The 14855-nt window shown below is 40.8% G+C and overlaps 1 pseudogene; it reads left to right on the top strand.

The window, feature by feature from the left end:
* The first annotated feature begins 8029 nt into the window (after positions 1 to 8029).
* LOC145400463 (NADH-ubiquinone oxidoreductase chain 5 pseudogene) lies at positions 8030 to 12528 on the top strand (annotated as a pseudogene).
* The last annotated feature ends 2327 nt before the right edge of the window (positions 12529 to 14855 follow it).

Here is a 14855-nt window from a genome sequence, read left to right on the forward strand (position 1 = left end):
TCAAGATTCACTTTCTCCACTCCCACCTCAACTTCTTTCCCCAGAACCTCGGAGCAGTAAGTGACGAACATGGGGAAAGGTTCCACCAAGATATTACAAAAATGGAGAGGAACTACCAAGACAAGTGGAACAGCAGCATGATGGAGGACTTCTGCTGGATGCTCCTGCGCGACATCCCGAAGGCAAAGTACACCAGATCGTCCAAAAAAACTCACTTCTGACTGTCTGTAGTACTATGATGTGTATATATCCTTATATCCAAGGAAGAGTAATATTTACAGTAGTTCTGTCAGTGTTCTGTGTCTGTTTTGTTTCGTTCTGTAATATGCCATTTTAATATATGAAATAAACTCATATTATAAATATATGCATTATAATAAAAAATGGGATATGTGAAAGCAAAAAAGCTTGAGGTGATAGAGCAAAACTGTTTAGAAATCTGAATTAAGCATATCAAAATTAATCAAAAAACACCTATTCACATGCTTCCCTCAGATTTTTTTTTTTTTTTTTTTTTTGGTAAATCAGTGTAATCTAACTGATCGGTTCTACTGCCCGTTTATACAAAATTTCCTCGACTCGCTCCCTTTCCCGCTGTAGGAAGAAGGTAAAGTGCAAGAGGGGACCAGAATCAGCCAGCAGTCAACCAGGTTCACGTTCAGATGAGCTGGGGATCACCGCTACAATAGCGACTTTTACATATAATTCCTGCAACCGCGGTCAGTTAGTATGACTCAGCTCAGTGAAAATCATCTTAGGAAAACGGAGATATTAACCCTTTCAGTACTGTGACGTCATTCATGCTTATTTTTGGCATCTCCAGATCATATTATTCACTTTAGTAAATACCTTCCATGCTGAAAGGATTTAAATTTACTAACAATTACATTAGGTTCTTGACTCACATATTCCTCCATTTTACTCTTAACTTTATTCTCGGTCACCTTATCCTCATCTTTCAGCAGCCTTGAAATACAGATAGTTATAGAGTAAATGAGAACGATTTTTAATTTCTTTTAAACTGGAGATAAGTGAGATGGTCCTTTAGCTAAATACCTCAAGGTATCACCATCATCATCAGCACAACCACAGCCATGATTACCGCAGTAAATACCCACTAATACCCATCATCACCCAACCCATCCTTCTATCTCCACCTGCACCATCATTCCCACTTTCCCTTCTATCATTTCTTATGATATATACCCTCATCATCACATCACATCACTGTTTCTTTATCCCAAGACCATCCTGTTTATTCAGCATCGACATTAGACTTCCATCCTCACACCAAGGGTACTTGTATGCCCTCCTACTAAGAAGGAAGATGCAAGTTGCAGAAACTCTCCCACAGTGGTTATTTGCCATAATGACCATTGTGCAGTTGATCAAAAGAAATTAGTAAAAACAAAAACTATCAGTGGTACTTGGCGTTGCCCCGGTAAAAAATATGATCGTGAATACAGGCATTGCCTGGGATGCTGGATGGACACTCCCCTTGTGGAAAATCCCCAGGGTCCCGTTTTATCAACTGAACCGATGTTCCTCCTCTCCTTTCACTGATCCACCTGGTGAACAAGCCTACATCTTTTCTATCCTTAATGACCTAGAGCAGCTTGTACAGCACCCTACCCATATCCCTGACCGCCTTGGAGAGAGCTCCAACATACTTGACCTCTTCCTCACCACTAATCCTTCTGCTTACTCTGTTAATCTTTTCTCTCCGTTGGGCTCCTCCGATCACAACCTTATCACCTTAACCTGTCCTATCACTCCGGTACGGCCTGTGGACCCTCCAAGGAAACGTCGTCTGTGGCATTTTGGAGCTGCGGACTGGGAGGCCCTCAGGCAGTACTTCTTTGATTTTCCCTGGAATGATTATTGCTTCCATGGCCGTGAGCCATCTGAGTGTGCCTTGCGCATTACGGAGGTTATTCTCTCGGGCATGGAAGCATACATTCCTTTCTCATATCCTTTGACTAATGCAAGAAAGCCTTGGTTTAATCACGCTTGTTCTAATGCTGTCCGCAACAAGGAGAGGGTCTACAAAAGGTACCGGAGCCAACCCACCCCTGAATCACATCATCTTTACGTTTCTGCCCGGAATCGTCCTAAGTCTGTTCTTCGCACTGCTAAAAATAATTTCATCCGTACTAAATGCTCTCAACTCTCTAACTCGAATTCTTCCCACTCCTTCTGGCACCTTGCCAAAAACCTTTCTAACAACTTTACCTCATCATCCTTCCCTCCTCTTTTCTACTCTGATGGTTCTGTAGCTATTTCTTCTACTGATAAAGCAGATCTCTTCACACAGACTTTCTCCTCCAATTCTACCTTAGACGATTCCGGTGCTGTTCCTCCATCACTTCCCCCCTCTGACTTCCTCATGGCTGACATTAAAATTTCTTCAGCTGATGTATTTTCTGCCATCACTGGCCTCAGTACTAACAAGGCATATGGGTCTGATGGGGTCCCTCCTGTTGTTCTCAAGACCTGTGCTTCTGTGCTTACACCCTGCCTAGGCAAACTCTTTCACCTTTGTCTCTCAACTTGTACCTTTCCTTCTTGCTGGAAGTTTGCTCTCATTCAGCCAGTCCCAAAGAAGGGTGACCACTCCCAACCCTCCAACTATCGTCCAATTGCCTTAACGTCCTGTATTTCAAAAGTTTTCGAGTCAATTCTCAATAGAAAAATTTAAAGGCATCTTTCCTATTACAACCTTCTTTCTGATCGTCAGTACGGGTTCCGTCAGGGATGCTCCATTGGCAATCTTCTCACCTACGTTTCAGACTCCTGGTCATCCTCCTTTCGGGACTTTGGCGAAAGCTTTGCCATTGCACTTGACATCTCAAAGGCTTTCGATCGAGTCTGGCATAAATCTTTAATTTCCAAACTGCCCTCCTACGGTATCTATCCTTCTATCTGTGCCTTCATCACTAGCTTCCTTTCTGGTCGTTCTATAGCCACTGTTGTAGACGGCCATCGTTCTTCTCCTAGATCTATCAACAGTGGTGTTCCTCAGGGCTCTGTCCTATCACCAACTCTCTTCCTTTTATTCATCAATGATCTTCTAAGCTGTACATCTAACCCTATCCACTCATACGCTGATGACTCCACCCTTCACCTTTCCATTCGGTTCCCGCAACGCCCATCTCAACAGTTACTTCAACAAACAAGGGATGAGGCTATGGCACACCTAATGTCTGACTTGGCTCGTATCTCTGACTGGGGTAAAAATAATATGGTTGTTTTTAATGCATGTAAGACTCAGTTCTTACACCAATCAACCCGACAAAATCTTCCACAGGTATACCCATTAATGTTTAATAATATTCAGCTTAATCCTGCATCATCCTTGAACATGCTTGGGGTTTCATTTACTCGGGACTTATCTTGGAAAGATCATATTACATCTCTTGTAAAATCTGCTTCCAAGAGATTGGGTGTGCTAAACCGACTCCACTCTTTCTTTACCCCTGCACAATTGTTGACTCTATACAGGGGTTTTATCCGCCCCTGTGTGGAGTACAACTCTCATGTGTGGGGAGGCTCCCCACATACAGCTCTTCTCAATAGGGTGGAGTCAATGGCTTTTCGTCTCATTAACTCTCCTCCTCTTACTGACTCCCTTCAACTTCTGTCTACTCGCCGTACTTTTGCATCTTTATCTCTTCTCTATCGCTACTTTAATGGTCACTGCTCCTCTGAACTGTCTGCTTGCATTCCTCCACCTCTATGACGGACGCGTAGCACCCGTCTAGCAGCAAACTCTCATCCCTTTTCTGTCCAACTCTCTAATGCAAGAGTTAACCGTTACTCCCAGTCTTTTATTTATGCATCAGGTCAACTCTGGAACTGTCTCCCTCTGTCTGTATTTCCTGCTGCCTCTGATCTGCATTCTTTCAAACGCAGTGTGTCCAGGCATCTCGAAATGATCGGATCTTGAATTTGGCTCTCTACTGAATTTTGTTTTTCTCTTGGAGGGAACTGTTACTGCGGGCTCATGGCCTTTGGTTCCTTCTTCCTCGCATTAAAAAAAAAAAAAAAAAAAAGATAGGGAGGTTGTCAGGGAGGCAAGACGAGGAGTAGCTATGAGAGATAGGAGGTTGGCAGTCAGGCTGGTGGGCAGATAGGGAAGTAGTTAGGTTGGCGGGGAGACAGGTAGGGATGGAGGTAGGTAAGGAGATAGGCATGTAAGGAAATACGTAGTTAGGTAGGTAGAGAGGAAGGTAGGCAGGGAGGTAGTTAGGCTGGGAGGTAGGGAGGGAGATAGGCAAGGAGTATGTTAGGAGGTCGTAGGTGGGGAGACCCGGAGGTAGGTAGATAGGTAGGCAGAGAGGCGCAAGATGAAGTGCAAGTCAATAAATACGCTAAATGATGAAGGTGGTGGTAGTGTGTCCTGGCATCTCGAAATGAACGGATCTTGAATTTGGCTGTCTTTTGTACTGTTTTTGTTTTTTTTCTTGGAAGGAATGGTTTGCGGGCTCCTGGCCTTTGGTTCCTTCTTTCTTGCATTAAAAAAAAGGTGGGAATTCCATCATCCACTCACTAGATGTCCTGCCTCTCTCTCTCTCTCTCTCTCTCTCTCTCTCTCTCTTTGTAAATATGCACTGAGTGACAGCCAAAATCGTTTTCCCGCATCCCATGAAACCATTTACTACTCTGCATTGTTGCCATATAACCAAATGACGCCTGGTGGTTTAGTGGATTAAGGCGTTCCATATGAGGGGTTTCTTGCTCTCGTAATGCCACTCGGGAACAGGTAAAGCTGGACACCATTGCCTTAAATGTCTGGAATGGCAGCCTAGCCCGTGACCCCTAAGCTAATTTTTATATGGGGCCAAATGGGATTGAATGATGATGATGAAACTGACGATGAAGATAATGATGATGATGATGATGATGATGATGAAACTGACGATGAAGATAATGATGATGATGATGATGATGACGCTGATGATGATAATGATGATGATGATGACGCTGATGATGAAGATAATGATAATGACGATGATGATGATGATGACGCTGTTGATGAAGATAATGATGATGATGATGATGATGATGATGATGACGCTGTTGAAGATAATGATGATGATGATGACGCTTTGATGAAGATAATGATGATGATAATGATGATGATGATGATGAAGATAATGACGCTGATGATGATGATGACGCTGATGATGAAGATAATGATGATGATGATGATGATGATGATGATGACGCTGTTGATGAAGATAATGATGATGATGATGACGCTGATGAAGATAATGATGATGATGATGATGATGACGCTGATGATGAAGATGATGATGATGCACTAACACCTTAACACCTCCCAGTGAAAGGATCCCATAGTGTAACAGGATGGTTGAAAAACTGACATCGGTGCATAAGAAAAATCCGTCTCACAGGACCCAGGCGTGACAACACACAGCAACTGTATTTTATTTAACAAATTTCTGCTCCGAGATTAACAACTCAAGGCTCTCTCCTCATCGGTCTCTTGCAGGCTATTGTTGTTACCTCTTCCTCTCTTCTTTGTCTTGTAAACGCTTCCTTTCTCCTCATCTTCCTTATCCCCTCCTCTCCGAATCTTTCTCCCTCTTTGCCCTCTTCTTCCTCCCATTGATCTAGATTCTCTTCTTCTTCCGCCACTCCAACAATTTGCGTCTCTTCTCTCTCTCTCCCTCTTTCGTCTGGATTTTAGCTCTTGCTGTCCACATCTTCCTTGAATACGCTGATCTCTTTGCATTGCTAGCTGGAGAGGTGGAGGGCTTTTGTTATCCTTTTCTTTCACTAACATAGGAAGCATGTTTACCTTCTTGCATCATCAGTGCTCCGTACTTACACGGTTTGGGTCCTAAGACTTCATGAACTGCTAACTCTCTCTCTCTCTCTCTCTCTCTCTCTCTCTCTCTCTCTCTTTTATTTTCCCATTTTTGTGAAGCTTTCTAGCACTCAACTGTCTTACATTAGTGCTCATTACCGATAAAGAGGAAAATGGATCACTATAGCGGTTTCCAAACATTTAGTCATGACGACCGTTAACTTCCGAATATAGTATTGTGATAGCGACCCCTCCCCCACCCCCGTCTACCACACTGTTTGCAAGTGGTCATTAAGGAAGGGTAGTTTTTACCGTGTTTATTTTATACTTTTCACCACTGCAGTGATGATAAAAGTATTGTTTGAAAAATACCCTTTAAAACTTTTTTTCACTCTGAAGATTTGTTAATTATATCTTTCCAGAGCGTTAAATTCATGAAATTTTTTATCTGCACTGAAATCAGAACGTGAGAACTCATATATTTTTGTGTCAATGAAGATTAATAAGAAGGACGACAAGGGTAATTAATATTATAGCTCCCAGTATCCCGAGCATAACGCAACTGCTGATGTGCTGTCGGCCACACATGTTGGAATGTTCTGCATAATCTTTGTACAAAGATTCGTAATTTTATACTCTCTTCATTGATTTACTTACGAACTGCGCAAATGATGAACTATTACATACAGACTAAGATCATAACTGCAAAACAAGAGATAACTATAAATGCTACTCCCATATCTTTCTCAACAGAAATACGAACTTTTTCCTTCTACTTCTTAAATCTTTTACTATTAGGCGGCGCCCACCCTCGCCTGTTGTATGCGCCCCCATGTCTATATAGTGGCATTTTATCTGTGGCTACCCCTTCTGGGATTACGGCGTCGGGTTAAAGACAGATAAACTGTAAGATATATTGTCTTGAAGAGATAACCTTACCATATTGAAGGACTGGTATTAGGTTGAAATAGACAGATTGATGATGAAGCATGCTTAGACAATGGAAAAATATATATTTGTGTTTATCTAGATAGAGAAAAAATATTTGTATTAATTTCAGTTTTCAAGACGACGGAACGAAGCTCCGCAAGCCTCCCGCTGTGCCACTTAATAATAATATTCAGGAAATCAAAAGACTCTTCCCACTCCGTTTACTAAGCCAAGGAGAAGTATCCAGACAAATTTGAGGGAGAAAATTGCTGCACGGTGCAGGTAACTGGTTCTTCAGGATTTCTTGCTTGGCTTAAATGAATATTAATTGAACTCGTCAGGGGCTGTCGGACTCGGCAATTCTCCCACTATTTTCATCTGCTTACCACTCTCCTCTTCCTCCTCCTCCTCCTGCTCTTCCCTCTCCTTTCTCATCGCTTTCTCCCATTGTCTTCACTTGCATCATCTACATTCGCTCCTCTCTCTCTCTCCAGTAAGGGAGCGTCCACACGTGTGCTCGAACAAGCGCTGGCAACATGTAAGCAACACAGTAACGAACACGCTGCAAACATGCTGAGAACAGCAGCGTCCAGATCATGTTGGCAACATCGTGATGACATCTCAGCTGCCTGGTATGGACACACTTATCCCATCGCCTCTGCTGCCTGTGTTCGAGGCTGCACTGAAACATGTTTGCATACATCTGACCAAATACTGCTGCATACATTTACCCAAACGTGTTCCCAGCTGTGTTGCCAACATATGTTCGAGGGCACGTGTGGACGCGCCCTAACGTGACTAACTTGAACTTGTCCTCAGATGATGTTAACTTTCTCTGTTTCAAAAACTTGCTGTCACGGTCTCTATAAAGGGAAACGGCAACTTATAAAGTAAGTTGACAGCTATGTAAACTGGGCTTCACCTGAGAGAAGATTTAGTAACAAAATAAGCAACTGGTAGAAAACAATAACAAAAAAGGGAAGAAAAACTTGAAGGGCAGGCCAGACGATGAAGACTGGAAAACAGAGGCATGAGGACAGCACTGCACCCAGGCAGGAGAGAGAGAGAGAGAGAGAGAGAGAGAGAGAACTCTATGGGACTACATCTTTGGTACTTCATACAAACGACCATCACCCCTATTTCCCCAACCAAATGCAATGAGAATGGACGAGAGCCCAGGGAGGACTAAAGCAATAAGTTCCACAGAGGTAGGCCAAATAGACCTGTCCCGATACTGTTTACTCAGAATAAATATGTTGAAGGGAAATGTGTATGAGGGAGGACGCCTTGGATGAGCGGGAGGAAGTAAATATTGGTGAAGGTATTGAGTTGTAGAGACGATGTTCCTGAAGCCATCCAGAGTAGGCATCAGGTCACAGGTATAATGATATCATAGGTGGGTGAGTGAGTGAGCTGTTACAAAACACACACACACACACACACACACACACACACACACACACACACACACACACACACACACACACACACACACACATCAGCTCATGTGAGTATTCCGGAGATGTGCCGCCCCTGGATGGTTTGTAACAAGTCAGAGTTTCACAGGTTGACGGGTCATACATGGGTGAATTTAAGAAAATAATGATTTATCGTAACGCTTATGGTAAGGTAATATTTAACGCAGCACGCACAGGCACATAGGCTACTCTCTCACTCTCTCTCTTCTGGAGAAAGTTGTCTTTATTTGTGTGTGTGTGTGTGTGTGTGAGAGAGAGAGAGAGAGAGAGAGAGAGAGAGAGAAGGAAATCAGTTGTTGCTTGCAGATGGTATAACGATGGTCTCAGAGTCATTAGCTAAGCTTCAGTAGATAGCCTAGTTCTGCATTTCAAAGAGTGTACTGGAGAAGGAAATTAAAAGTGAATGCAAGAAAGGAAAATGGCATGGTGTTGTGGGAATCAGAGATGAAAGATAATTATGTGAGCGACTTTAAATGGGGAAAAGTTGGAGGAAGTGAGCTGTGTTTGCGCTTTCTTTTTCTTTTTACTGTTTGTAGCAATATATGAAGCACAAGGACTTTACGTACCTCATAGGCTTGGAGAGAAGGCAAAAGTATTACACAGCCCTGCGTCCTGGACAAAAAATTTGCTGATTAAAAAAAAAAAAAAAAAAAAAAAAAGTATTGATCTTACATATTTTGAAGGTGCTGATTTCTGAAATAAAATTAGCATAGAACGTCCATTTATATCACAATACTCAAGTAAGAAAAGTAATAGAATTTTTCAAAATAACAGTGTTAGAGTGAAAAAAAAAAAAGGACAAATCTATATGATAAAATCAGTTCTCTCTCTCTCTCTCTTTGTAAATATGCACTGAGTGACAGCCAAAATCGTTTTCCCGCATCCCATGAAACCATTTACTACGCTGCATTGTTGCCATATAACCAAATGACGCCTGGTGGTTTAGTGGATTAAGGCGTTCCATCTGAGGGGTTTTTTGCTCGCGTAATGCCACTCGGGGACAGGTAAAGCTGGACACCATTGCCTTAAATGTCTGGACGGGGCAGCCGAGCCAGGGACCCCTTCACTAATCTTTTTATGGGGCACTATGGGATTGGATGATGAAGCTGATGATGAGGATACTGATGATGATGATGACGCTGATAATGAAGATGATGATGAACTTACACCTTAACACCTTCCAGTGAAAGGATCCCATAATGTAAAAGGGTGACTGAAAAGCTTGACATCTGTGCATAAAGAAATATCCGTTGTACAGGACCCTAGCGTGGCAACAAACAACAACCGTATTATATTTAATACATCATACTTAGGATCTTCTTAATATCCAACTGCCTTTCCTCAATCGGAAATGAATTATTTTTCTCTCTCTTTTTCCTGGTCCTAGTAGCCTGTGAAGGCGCCCTGGGTCTAGCTCTACTGGTCTCCATTGTTCGCTCCCACGGAAACGATTACTTTAGAGCCTTTAATAGATTAGAATGCTAAAATACCTATTTATACTCCTTATATTAATGACATTTGTAAAGGACTGGTCTTTAATTCAAACAGGAATCGTAGCTGTATCGTTTTTATTCGCCATTTTATACAATCACGACTTCTTCATGTATAACTTAGGATTTAGCTTAGGCACAGACTACTTAAGCTACATTTTAATCCTACTAAGCATCTGAATTATAGCACTTATTGTTATATCCAGAGTAAAAATTACATTCACCTCAAATTTTCCCAGACTATTTTTATTAGTCAATTTAGCTTTATTAATTTTTCTAGTACTAACTTTTAGATCTATAAACTATCTACTATTTTATATTACATTTGAAGCTTCCCTAATCCCAACCCTAATCCTAATCTTAGGTTGAGGATAGGCCTACCAGCCAGAACGAATTCAAGCAGGAGTTTATATACTATTCTACACCCTATTTGCATCCCTACCGCTCTTAGCCTCCTTACTTTACATCTATAAAACAAACGGAACACTCACTATCGGAGCTCTCTATCAAAGAATTAACCTAAGAACCCTATCTCTTATTTGATTCGTCTCCTCTATTATAGCTTTCATCGTGAAACTACCTATATACTTATTCCACCTTTGACTACCCAAGGCACATGTTGAAGCTCCCGTAGCAGGATCAATAATTTTAGCTGGAGTTTTACTAAAACTAGGAGGTTACGGCTTAATCCGAATCTTACCTTTATTTACTGAAATAAACAAGAACCTAAGATGGCTATGAGTCAGGCTAAGAATCTTAGAAGGGTTCTTTGTTAGTATTATCTGTCTACGACAAGTAGACATAAATTCCCTCATCGCTTACTCTTCTGTAGCTCACATAAGATTAGTACTTTGTTGGCTCTTAACCTTTGGGTGATGAGGAATAAACGGGGCTGTTGTTGTAATAGTAGGTCATGGTCTATGTTCTTCAGAACTATTCTGCCTTGCAAACATAGTATATGAACGAATTGGATGACGAAGCCTTCTAATTAATAAGGGCTTATTAAATTTCATGCCAAGAATAGCACTATGGTGATTCTTACTAAGAATCAGTAATATGGCTGCACCCCCTTCCATTAACTTACTAGGAGATATCAATCTAATCATAAGAATCATTAGATGAAACAAATTAACTGCCCTAAGAATTAGGTTACTATCTTTTTTCAGAGCAGCTTATACCCTTTATCTTTATTCACTTAGGTAACACGGTGTATTCTCCAGATCTCTCTACTCTTGTTGCTCGGGAAAAGTACGAGAATACTTAGTTTTAAGACTTCATTGAATTCCCCTAAATATCTTAATTCTAAAAAGGAACCTAATTATACCTAACATCTAATTAAACCTTTACCACTTTTATATATTTTAACTATATTACAACTCAGCTCGTTTGGGTAGTTTATTACTAAAACGTTAGTTTGTGGAGCTAAAAAAATAAAAATCTTATCCTAAACCATGATTTGAAAAATTTCAATACACCTAACAAGAAGTTTTCCTAATATTGTTTTCTCTAATCTCATTATTCATGTCCCTTCCATGCTTATTTGACAAAACATGCTATATTATTGAATGAGAAATTCTAAGAATCAACTCATCCTCTATCGTTGCAACATACATTTTCGACTGAATGTCCTTAATATTCATGGGATTCGTTATATTCATTTCAGCAATAGTACTCTTTTATAGGGGAAGATACATAGAAGGAGACCCCAACATAAACCGATTCATATACTTAGTTCTAGCTTTTGTTCTATCAATGATCTTTTTGATTATCAGACCTAATTTAATTAGAATTCTCTTAGGGTGAGATGGCTTAGGGTTAGTATCCTATGCACTAGTAATTTACTATCAAAACGAGAAATCCGCAAACCCCGGAATACTAACCGTTCTATCTAATCGAGTTGGAGACGTAGCAATTCTCTTAAGAATTGCCTTAATATTCATTGGAGGAGGCTGAAATTTCATCTTCCACGTATTTTACCTAGATGACAATTTCACGCTATTGATAAAAAGACTTATCATTATAGCAGCAATAACCAAAAGAGCTCAAATCCCATTCGCCGCCTGACTACCTGCTGCCATAGCAGCCCCAACACCAGTATCAGCACTAGTTCACTCCTCAACTCTTGTTACAGCCGGAGTCTACCTTCTCATCCGATTTAGACCCGCACTATCCGAAACAACTTTACCAACCCTACTACTATTCAGCTCTCTAACAATATTTATATCAGGTCTAGGAGCTAATTTCGAATATGACTTAAAAAAAATTATTGCCCTATCAACCCTTAGCCAACTAGGAGTAATATTAAGAATCCTAGCCCTAGGGTTTAAAGACCTCGCATTCTTCCATCTTCTTACTCATGCACTGTTCAAAGCTCTTTTATTTATATGTGCCGGAGCCATAATCCATAATGTAAAAGAATACCAAGATATCCGACCGATAGGAAGATTAGTAACCTCTATGCCCCTAACCTGTATATGCATAAACCTAGCACACCTAGCATTATGTGGAACTCCATTTCTAGCGGGATTCTACTCCAACGACCTTATCCTAGAAATTGCTTTCATAAGATGAATCAATACTGTAATTTTATTTCTTTACATCTTCGCAACCATATTAACAGTATGTTACACTTTCCGCTTAATTTTCTATTCTATAACCGGAGAATTTAACTTAGCTAGGTTCAGAAACATTGACGACTCATCCTCCATTATAACTTCCCCCATACTAGCTCTTAGAAGAGGAGCAATCCTTAGAGGAGCATTATTATCTTGATTAATCTTTCCAGAATCCTATATTATTTGCCTTTCTCCTCTTATAAAAAATCTGGTACTAACAATCAGAATCCTCGGGGGACTAATAGGCTATCTACTCAATATCATAAACGTAAACTTCAAGATAAACTCATTCAACCTTTACCCTCTAGTGGTATTTTCAGGCTCTATGTGATTACTACCGTTTCTATCCACTTTTAATCTATCCAAATCTAGCTTTAGTCTAGGTCAAAACTACTCTAAAATAATCGATAAAGGATGATCCGAAATCAGGGGAGGCCAAGGAATCTTCCAAACATTAATAAACTCGTCTAAACTACATCAAATAACAGCTCAAGGCTCTCTCCACCCATCGTCATCGGTCTCTTGTAGGCTATTGCTGTTACCTCTTCCTCTCTTCCTTGCCTTATAAATGCCTCCTTTCTCCTTATCTTCCTTATTCCCCTCCTTGCAGAGTCTTCCTCCCTCTCTGCCCGCCATTTCCGCCATTTTCCTTCTCATTCCCTCTTACCTAGATTCTTCTTTTCTTCCTCCTCTCGAACAAATGATTTCTTTTTCCTCTCTCTCTCTCTCTCTCTCTCTCTCTCTCTCTCTCTCTCTCTCTCTCTCTCTCCTCCTTTTCCCATCTTTGTAAAGCTTTCCAGTAATCATCTCCCTTATATTAATGCTCATTACCTATATAGAGGAGACTGGATAAACTTAGCGTTTCCAAACATTTAGTCATAACGACCCTTAACTTCCAAATATTGTGATAACGACCCTCCCCCCTCCACGACACTGTTTGCAAGTAGGTAATAAGAAAAGCATTTTTTACGGTGTTTAGTTTATACTTTTCGCCTCTGCAATGATGGTACATGGATTGTTTCCATGAGAAATGCCTTTAAACGTCCAGTCTGGAGATTTGTAAATATATCTTTGCAGAGCGTTAAATTCATGAAATTATTTACCTGCACTAAAATCAGAACGTGAGAACTCATATATTTTTGTGTCAATGAAATACAATAATAAGAAGAACGACAAGGGTAATTAATGTTATACTTCCCAATATACCGAGCATAATGCAACTGCTGATGTGCTGACGGCCACACATGTTGCAATATTCTGCAGAATCGTTGTATAATGATTTATAAGTATACTCCGTCTTCGTCGATGTATTTACGAACTGCATAAATCATGAACTATTGCACACAGTCTAAGTTCATTAATTAGAAAACAAGATATAACTATAAATGCTACTCTCACATCGTTCTCAACAAAAATCCGAACTTTTTTCTAACTACTTCTCAAATCTTTTACCATTAGGCGGCGCTCATCCTTGCCTGTTGTATGCGCCCCCATGTCTGCATAGAGGCAATTTATCTGTGCCTACCCCGTCTGGGATTACGGCGTCTGGTTAAAGAAAGGTAAATTGTAAGATATATTGTCTCAGAGAGATGACCTTACCACACTGAAGGACTGGTAGTAGGTTGAAATAGACAGATTGATAATGAAGCATGCTTAGGCAAATGGAACAATATAAATTTGTGTTTTTCTAGGTAAAGAAAAAAATTATTTGTATCAATTTCAGTTTTCAAGACGACGGAACGAAGCTCGGCAAGCCTCGCGCTGTGAAGCTTAATATTAGTATTCAGGAAGTCAAAACGACTCGTCCCACTCCGTTTACTCAGCCAAGGAAAAGTATCCAGACAAATTTGAGAGAGAAAATGACTGCACGCTGCAGGTAACTGGTTCCTCAGGATTTCTTGCTTGGCTTAAATGAATAGTAATTGAACTCTTCGGGGGCAGTCGGACGGTGCAATTCTCTCACTATTTTCATCTGCTTACCACTCTCCTCTTCCTCCTCTTCCTACTCCTCCTCCTCCTGCTCTTCCCTGTCCTTTTTCTTCGCTTGCTCCCACTACCTTCACTTGCATCATCCACATTCACTCCTCTCTCTCAAATAAGAGCACGTTCACACGTGTGCTCGAACAAGCGCTGGCATCATGTAAGCAATACAGTAACGAACACGCTGCAAACATGTTGGGAACAGCAACGTCCAGATCATGTTGGCAACATCATGATGAAATTTCAGCTGCCTGGTATGGACACTCTTATCCCATCGCCTCTGCTGCCTGTGTTCGAAGCTGCACTGAAACATGTTTGGATACATCTGTCCAAATACTGCTGCATACATGTACTCAAAACATGTTGCCAGTTGTGTTGCCAACATATGTTCGAGGGCACGTGTGGACGCGCACTAACTTAACTAACTTGATATTGTCCTCAGATGATGTTAAGTTTCTCTGTTTCAAAAACTTGCAGTCACGGTCTCTATAGAGTGAAACGGCAAGTTACTCATAAAGTAAGTTTAACA

The sequence above is a fragment of the Coenobita brevimanus genome, chromosome 6, assembly GCF_032717465.1.
Source record: "Coenobita brevimanus isolate Jiangsu-jjx chromosome 6, ASM3271746v2, whole genome shotgun sequence".
Lineage (NCBI taxonomy): Eukaryota > Metazoa > Arthropoda > Malacostraca > Decapoda > Coenobitidae > Coenobita > Coenobita brevimanus.